Source organism: Solenopsis invicta, chromosome 7 (genome assembly GCF_016802725.1).
Source record: "Solenopsis invicta isolate M01_SB chromosome 7, UNIL_Sinv_3.0, whole genome shotgun sequence".
NCBI classification, from domain to species: Eukaryota; Metazoa; Arthropoda; class Insecta; order Hymenoptera; family Formicidae; genus Solenopsis; species Solenopsis invicta.
In genome coordinates this window covers 6,439,417-6,448,143 of record NC_052670.1, presented here as the reverse complement: position 1 = coordinate 6,448,143, position 8,727 = coordinate 6,439,417, and the positions used below count along the sequence as shown (strand labels likewise).

Genomic DNA, 8,727 nt, shown 5'->3' with positions numbered 1-8,727 from the left:
TCTTTGCTTTTTTTAATCTTTATTTTCAAATAAACCTACGGAATCAGATAACTTTTTATTCATTTCTTACGTAAAGAATGAAATCAATATTTAATTTATTAACTTTTCATATTTTAAGCAATACAGAAGAGGTTAACGGCCGATATTCATTGATTCTACAGTCTTAATATGTCGTAACTAATTATAACAGAATTGTATCAGCATCTTAAGACATTACTTACAACTACTAGCCAATGACTAGGTACAAGTGAGTGAGGAACGCGCGCGCCGGCTCTGAGCGCCGCAGAGCAAAAAACGCTTATTCGTTAACTTTAACGTGCTCCCTTGCAAAAACTACTTGTCGCACGCAATTTTGCTAAAGGAAAAAGTTGTTTCTTTTATCATAAAGTATCACATCTTGTACTCCGAATGCGCGAATTTTGGGACACCCTGTATATATATATATATATATATATATATATATATGTATGTGTGTGTATGTATATATAATATGTATATTTTATATTTATTAATTATACACTGTATTGAACATTTTTAAAGATAAACATTTTGAACACAAATTTGTATGAAATATCCAGATACATTTAATTACACGCACATGAAATATATAAATTACCATCACTCATCACATGAATATTTTGCGGAACATAGGAAAACAAATCTTCTAACCTAATGAATCTCCAAATAGGTTTCCTAATTACTTGAAATGCGCAGTAATGCCTGTTAAGTGTTTTAATATAAAATTCTCTACATATAAATGATATTTGAAGCATATTATTAATAGTTATGTAATGAATTTTGCCAAAAACAATAGCATTGTCATTCATATACGTAGCTACAGCCATATTTTTATAATAAGTAACGCCATTTACTTGTACCCAAGTATCGAGTACGTATTCGCATTGAATATTGCATGGAAGTGTATATTTGAAATCAAGATAATCAGGCAAATTAGTTAATTCTTGATTCAGTGTAGGCCCCAAATTTAATCGTTCAAAAAATCCTTTTTTAGTAAGAAGTCTATGTGACAGTATAAGTTGATGTTTTAGTGCCAAAGTATACGGACAATTTCTGCGGGATCTTATGACCTTCGCATTTTCTTTGATTTGCTTGTGTTTCGCTTCAAAACAAAAGCAAGATAAATGTTTGAGTGGTTCTAATCTTCTTAATAATTGGGGATAATGTACGATAAAATGATGTTTAGGTTTTAGAGGCTCCACAAAAACTTCTATATATAACAAATGGTGTTCCGATATTAAAGTTTCAAGAAATTGAATTGTTACAGCGGTAAATGATGAACTCATTATAATACTTGTAATTTCCCTCAACACGAGAAAAACTTCCCAAACGACATTATTTACAGGCACCAGATCGCCAATCAGAATACCAAGATGTTCAATCAGAAAACCATTTCTGAAACTGAAATGAAATAAAATTTTGTGCATTAAGAGCATTGCTAGATATTAAGATTGGTATGTTTTTTCCAAACTGTCGACCACAATCAAAATGCTGCAAGCGGGCATTAAAAATTTCAAGCAAAAAGAAATGTTCTTTATTTATCAAAATGTTCAAGATTTTAGCTATTTCGTATCTACATATTCCTTCGAATAAGTCATGCATGGGATCAAGACTTGCATTTGTTATAACATGAAATTTCGGGATTTCATGAAAAACGCATTTAGATTTAACTCCCGTGGAGTAGTCTTCACAGTCTTTTAGGTAATTTTGAGTGGCCCGTAACATTTGACTATTTTTTTTCACTTGTTTTCGACTTTTAATTTTGTTCGCTGTATATATTCTACATACATTTTGTGCGTTAAAGCTTGTTGTAAAACCACAAATATCATTCAAAGCTAGGTTGTCACCACTAAGTACTAACAAAGAAAAATAAATCGTTCGTTGCTATTCACATTTATAGTTACCCCATGTTTCCCTAGATCTATTATTTGATTAATAATATTACAAAATGTTTTCATATTACCGGCAGTCTTATGATCTTTCGTGTAATGAAGTTAAGCAAGAAATATATTTTCCAACATACTACTAAATTTAAATGGGATACATCTTATTGAAAAATAAACGGCACCGAGTTTTCGTATATTAGCGTGTGAACCGAGAGGGTTATTGATCTCAACATCGTCAAAGTACAATATCAACGGAAGTATGGTCATCCCAGCAAATTGAGATTCGATACTTTGCCCTAATTCTCCTTAAATGTTTGATATAACTAATTCACTAGATTTGCATTCTTCAATATGTTCTAAAATTGAAGATAAAACGTTTGGTAAACCTAAAAATTGTTTCAATACCATTTTCATCGATATTACTTGGATTTCTGCATTTGAAATAATAACTTTGCATTTACCTATAATCAAATGAGAACTTACTGATGCACGAATTCTGAGTGATTTTGGTTTATTAGAGTTTTTGTTTTTTCAAAATATTTTAAACTAAGATGATCGGATTTAAAAATATCAAAACCATGTTGCAATATTGTTAACATCTTGGTGAGATCTGAAAGAACCTGTTTATAATCTGTAGAATTACACTTTTGCTTTAAAATCGGTATAAAAGTTAAATCATACAAATTCTTCAATTTGTCAATCAAAATGGAAATAAATAATCATGTAAAATTCATCTCCGAATAAACACCTCAATCTTTCTAAATCCATAAGATTAGAAGAATCATTTTTAGGATTTCTATTTTGACCAGTTCGTGTTTTGCTAAACGACCCAAAATGTTGTAAAAAAAAATGTCTTTTGTACGAGTAAAAACTATTAAAACTTCTTGTACAACTTCCATGTCGACAATAACAAATTGACAATACTAAGGTCTTATGGCGCAATTTGACATGTTTAGTAAGACATGTTTTGGAATATACATAGTATTGTTATGCAAAGCGGGCACGAAATCATTTCTGGTACTTATCCTTTTAAACGAAAAAGTTGCAACAAAACAATAAGAAACAAATATTTTTAGGTAATATTTTTTAAATATTATTCTTTTTAAAAATTAAAAATTGAAATAAAACAATAAATAAAATTGTGCCTTTGCTTGTTTAACAAATAAAGAAAAACAATAGAAAAAGTTGCTTATATGATTATTTACGTGTTTTTATCTTGAAATGTCATCATTTCGCTTATTGTTTCCATTACATTAGGAGTTATTTTATCCAAACTATTTTCATAACCATATAAAACTCTTTGTATTAACAACCATATATAAACGCTTTTGATCGGGTATTCAATGTCAAAAACTTGAAAGATTTTGAAATTTAAGTCTATAGCTTTCAGGGCTGATAATACTTTGTACAAGATGTTATCAACTAATATAAAAATATCAGAATTGTCCGCGTTGGATGGGCCAAAAGCGATGATGAAAGGCTGTAATGTAATCCCTACATCCGCGGTTGCTTTTCTCTTTGCTTTTTGTATTTTTGTGATGCTATTAACTAAAAAAAATTTATAAAAATTAAATTATATTATGGAGACCAATAAACTTATATCGATAATTAATTATCATAGTACTTACTGTAGTTAAAATAATTATACTATCTTTACATTCTGGTATCGATGGTTTCCATTGATTCTTTCTTAGACCGATTCGGTTTTTAGGTGACAATAAGTGTAGGAAAAGTCTCAATTGCAGAACAATTTTAGCATCTATTTGATCAAATAAAATAAATTACACAAAGCAAATACGATATTTATTTAGAAACAAATACACTTACCATCGGTCAATTGTAGGTCGTTTTCTAACAATTCTATCAAAGCTTTCGCACAGTCATCGTCTTTCTTTGGTGGCCAAACTGCTAAAATTTTTGCAAAAAATATTCTCCAACTTTTCAATGTCAATTCTTGCGTTGATAATTCTAAACAAGAATAATCCTCTTCAATTAAAGTATATACATTTGGATGTTTGAGAATAGGCCAGCTTTCAAAAATTTGACACAACTTCAAATCGCGATTTGACTTAATACTTTTTTGTTGATATTCAGCAGTCAATTTTCACTTTGTAACAACAATTTCTCATGGCATTGAATGACTTTGTAACCATGGTTTAGCATCGAGAGCAGCTGTTGTAAGATAAAGAAATTAGAATGTAAATATTCGATTAATTTAATAAGTAAAATGTAATTTTGTGTTTCTACATATTTGCAGGCTACCTTTATCGGATAAATCTGAACTTTTGGTTCTATGGTCGTGTAAATCATTATGGCAGCAGTTGCGGTAAAAATGGAAAAAGACAAATGTGGTAATTAAACATCTTCAACGCTGGTGCAGCGTCTCTGAACTTCGTGAACTTCGTCCATCTCGGCTTCGATCTGCGTAGCCGTCCACTTTTTTAAATAAAAATGTTTAATTACAGCATGGAATTTGTCTTTTTCCATTTTTATGACAACTGCTGCCATGACTACTTCCAACGTTTGCCGCACATAAACAAAGCGTCGCTTTTGGCTGAAATATGGTATGAGACGGTTTGAAGAGTGTTACTTCCTAGCTATATGCTGCACAGTTTATTGTAGTGCCATTTTGCGGAAATTTAAACTGCAGAAGTGACGAACTGCGGGGTCCTTATCTCTGCTGTGATACACACACACACACACACACACACACACACACACGATGTGCAAAAATCCGACCGGCAATCTCCACGTGGTGCACATTGGGTGGGTAATGCTAATGTCGGCGGTAGACGTCATTTTTCGGAAAAATGTATTGTAAAAAATGTATTTCTTCGAAGTCTTGTAACTCGGTCAAAAAAAATTGTAGAAAAAATTTTAAAAAAAGCATTTTGTAGAGAAAATGTCATACTTTATGGCACTTACATTGGATTTGTTAAGAAAAAATTTTTTATTGAGCTACAGGTTAAAAATACGTAATTTTAAGGAAAAAACAGTGTATCTTTTTTGGGGCATAGTACTAAGAAATTGAGAAAATTTTTGAAAACCATTAATAGCATGTTAAAGCTGAAACTTTGAGCTTTAAAATGGTTTTTTGATTTTTTGTCTACGATGATTTTTCACGGAGTACGGATATCATTTGTAAAAAATGCAGGTTTAGCTTCAAAGTTGCGTAACTCGGTCAAAAAAAATCGTAAAAAAATTAAAAAAAAAGCATTTTGTAGGTAAAGTGTTATAGTTTATGAAGCTTTACTTGAGTTATTCGAAAAAAATTTGTTGGTTGAACTGCAAAGTGTCAAAAATACGAAATTTTAACGAACAAAACAAGGTGTGCTTTTTTACTGCATAAGACAAGGAAGTTAAAAGAATTTTGAAAATCTGCTGGTAGAGCGTTAAAGCTAGATCTTTAAGCTTCAAAATGTTTTTTTTATTTTTTATCTACAATGATTTTTCACCGAGTTACAGTCATTTGAAAATAGCCTAATTTTTGGTGTCTGGAAAGTGTTTCCTATTTTTTTTTGAGTATATACATTCATCATTAAAAGCTCTATAGCGCGCGCTTGTTTTGTTCTAGTTGAAGTAAAAAAAGTATTTGTCAATAGTGAAAATTTTTGCAAAAATATGTTATGAGTTTATTTCTAATTTTTCAATAAATTAATTTACAAAAAGTATACATATGAATACAGCAAAAACAATAAATTAATATTCTTTTATTGAATTAATAATTTTAAATTTACTTTACACTTTTATTTCTTTTTAGAAGTTATGCTAACTGTAATGTGAAATGTGTGTGAATAAAAATAAAATATATATGTAGAAGTTTATTTATACTATTCTAATAATATTACAGTAGACAAATTTGTTTACTATTTATTGCACACGCAACTTTTTGCTAAATATTTAATTTTTAATTTTGGAAGTAGCGTTGAATGTAAGTACAAAGTAATATATTACAATGTACATGTATGTAACGGCTCTATGATTGGTTAATGACGTCTCATGATAGTACATAAAACGGTCTTAAATAACAATCAACCATAAATATTAGCTGAAAAGTTATAATGACATTAAAATACATCGAAGTGACTTTAAAATGATTATTAAAAGTCACTTTTTGATTAATGTTTTTAAATCAAAATTAATGAAATCTTACTGATTTACAGTGCTGTACTTATAATTATGATTATCAGTGACCATTCTCTATCTCTCAGTGATTTTGATTAAGAGCTAGGTACTCTCATTGATCGGAATTCATGTATTAGTTACCAAATGCATACTATTTAAGTTATTTTTTAAATTTTGCATCTGGTGCTGTCTTGAATAAAATCAATTTATAGCTTAAGATTTCAAACATCTATTATTACTTATTAAATCTTTTAATAATAACAAATTAATTTGTTATAAACTTTTTTGTAACAATGCTACAACAGGATGAAACTTGTTAAATTTTTTTTATATTATTTATTTCTTATTTACTTTCTATGTTTATTACTAAATATTATTTATATGAAGTAAAAATGTAAAATATGAAAGAAGTACGCTTTAGGAAACCGGTACACATTCAGAAATTCTTTCCTATCACTAAAAAGCAAAAGACGATGCATATATCACTAATTAATATAGTTATAAGAATTAATATAGTAATTAATATAATTATGGAATCAAAATCAAATTGTCTTTCAGTGGATAATATCCTGATTCCGACTTAAATAATACAGTTTTGTTTTAACATTATTTTGACGTGATCTGTTGTTCTGCTTGGACAATTATTATTAAACTTAATCAAACTAGTAAATTCAAGACACACCTATATCTGAAATCTATCAGCATAACGTTTTACTGATTTATTTAAAAGTCATTAGCATAGTAATTCCTTTTCAAGATATGTTATTAGTGATTTCTTTGATAATATTCATCAGTCTATTTTGTTTATAAGGTAAAAAATCACTTGTTCATAAAAAGTATGACGAACTAACGTTTGATAGAATTATAAAAAAATCATTAATATAATAGTGCTGTTTAAATTGTTTATGTCAGATATTATGAAAAAAATTTTCTTCAATATTTCCGACAACATAAATTAATTGACCTTGTTTATGAAACAGGATCTCTTCGTGAATAATAAAATTATGCGTATAAAATAGATTTATGAACTATTTGCACAGCACATCATCATTAATTTAAATTTCAAGCGGATCATCTTGTTAATCTATTGTCGAGGAAAAAGAAGAGCCTTGAAGTCGTTCAAATAGTATCTTCCGAATTATGAATTGCTAATTTATCGTTAAAGCGATATAACTGAGTATATTTTATTGTTATGATCGAGCATTGTCTGTCTATAACAATAATCTACTTATCGTTTGTAAGTGATTTAATAAACTTATTTTTGTTCTTTAGTAATCATGTAGTTGATAACAAATTCTTTTGTTATTTGCTTTTATTTCATTAATAACTTATACTTACTTTATATTTAAACTATATATTACATACATACATATATGCAACATATATAAGTACATTCTGGGATATATAAATGTATATAAAATAGCGTGTGGAGACGATTATAAATGTATTTTCAAAAAGTGATCATTAATCTGCATGTTTTAAAATAAAAAGTATAATCGGTTTTTAATACCTATGCATTCTTAATTATACACTTCTTAGAACGAACAACACATTATAAAATTATTATGTCGTCATAACTTCTTGTTATCTGCAACGCGGTACATTATATTTGCGGAAGTGCACTTCTGACCTTTTATCATAGGCTACCCAAGATAGCTTCAAAGACGTTTCAACTGCATATTTTATTTGCACAAGATGCATATCTCGATACTCTTTACTCGCTCTGATATTGATCGCAACGCATAGATAATTTGTAATATCTTGACGTAACGTTTGATCGCGATTATACTTTTTTACGAAATAATTAGTCTATCTTTATCTGCATTCTTGCGGTTTTCGGTTTAGCGGTTCCTAAGTGGCCATCCTATCTTAGAATCACACGGTGGTCGTTTTAAAATTGGAAAATTATAATGCCCCAAGACTCACGGTACATGCGAAACATGTTTTATTTCCGGTTTTCTTGCACGCTTGTAGCGCATCACGGATTGCGTCTGCAAGTATTGCACGAGGACTTGATTATAGATTGATTTCATCGTACAGAGATAAAGTAGCGAGAAAGGGAGGAATTGAAATAGGGATGATACCTGGTAATTCATTTTTGTTGTTAAGATATCACATGCAGCGAGATACTCACGCAAATAAAAAATAGCGCGAGATCTATCAGAGACGAAACAGTAAAAAGAAGCAACGATCAGTGAAGTGCATAGCAGCACGTACGGTAGCAAGCAACTCGGCAGCGTGAAACGCGCGCTTTTGGCGTTGTAGGTTTAACACATATCTCTGCACATATCAGTTATAAATCATTTAACACGAAATATTTATAAAAACACTTATAAAAACAATTATTTATTAATTAATTAAAGGTAAAAATAAAAAAAGAATAAATAAAATTTTTAATAAAAGTGTCGTAATTTGTTTTTTTTTTAATTTACATTAATAATAATATGCACAAGTGACATATGAATATAAATTAAGCTTGTCTTATAAAAAAACTGTTTGCGATCTGATCTCATGATTACGTTAGAATGATATCATTTTTTATAAATGCGGATTAGTTGGTTTTTAGTTTTATATTTGATTTCAAAGTTCTTTTAAATCTTGAATGATAAAAAACGCGTATAAATTGTTGAACCGTATATGTTACAATACATCGAATAATTTTAAATTTTGACATGTACTTTATATTTTAATATCACGT

At 29.2% G+C, this 8,727-nt stretch overlaps 1 long non-coding RNA gene across 1 annotated transcript; it reads right to left on the bottom strand.

Moving 5' to 3' along the window:
* Nucleotides 1-3,053: 3,053 nt before the first annotated feature.
* On the bottom strand, nt 3,054-4,562 carry LOC120358318. Its single transcript, XR_005575283.1, has 3 exons — nt 3,732-4,562; nt 3,533-3,663; nt 3,054-3,452 (listed from the first exon to the last, which is right to left on the bottom strand). It is a non-coding gene; the product is annotated as an uncharacterized LOC120358318 (long non-coding RNA).
* Between the last annotated feature and the right edge of the window lie 4,165 nt (nt 4,563-8,727).